Below are 901 nucleotides of genomic sequence, written 5' to 3'. Positions count from 1 at the left end.
AAAAAAAAAAAAAGAAAGAAAATCAAATTGGGTGCAATGGTGCACACCTATAATCCCAGCTACTCAGGAGGCTGAAGTGGAAGGATCACTTGAGCCCAGGAGTTCAAGACCATCCTGGGCAATACAGCAACCCCTGGCTCAAACTAAAAAAGCTAAGACCTATATAAAGGCTGAGCAACATGGAGTAGTAGAAGCAGGTTTGCCATAAGGACAAATACCCATATCAGCACTGTGAACAGAATCTAAACCTTGGGCCTAGCCAAGGAAGGGAGAAAAACCTGGGACTCCTGAATTAAACCTGGACTCTTACAGGGACTAACACAAGTCCCAGGTCAGGAGCATCCCCTGGCTCCTAGCAGAAGCAAATGCAAATCCTCTGGAGGGAAGTACCCCCAATTTAGGGTATAGGATTTTCATAGATTAACAACAGATGAGTTTGGCACAGAGAACTGTGGGATGTAGAGAAGCAGGTTCTTGAAAACTTAAAATAGTAAAGATAGTAAAATAGTAAAGACAGATTAACAAAATATTAGTTCAGCTCAGAAAAACTTACGCGATGTAGGGAAGCAGGTTCTTGAAAATTTAACATAGAAAAAAGATGGCCTGAAAATCAATTAGCTGAGTGTCAAAATTAAGATGTTATAAAAGAACATAAAATTAAACCTAAAGAAAGCAGAACAAAGGAGATACTATAGATAAGACACATAATTAATGAAAGGGAAAACACATATAAGGGGAGGATCGACAAAACCCAAAGCAGTATCTGAAGACACACAAGTAAAATAAATTCCTGGTGCAACTGATCAAGGAACAAAAAGAGAGAGGGCACAGGTAAACAGTAGAAATGAAAAGGAAAATATGCCTACCCACAGAATAGAGGCAAAAAAGAAAATGAAGAAAT

Source organism: Propithecus coquereli, unplaced genomic scaffold (genome assembly GCF_000956105.1).
Source record: "Propithecus coquereli isolate 6110/MARCELLA unplaced genomic scaffold, Pcoq_1.0 Scaffold59, whole genome shotgun sequence".
Classification (NCBI taxonomy): domain Eukaryota; kingdom Metazoa; phylum Chordata; class Mammalia; order Primates; family Indriidae; genus Propithecus; species Propithecus coquereli.
The sequence above is the reverse complement of the archived record's forward strand: the minus strand, read 5'-3'. Positions refer to the sequence as shown.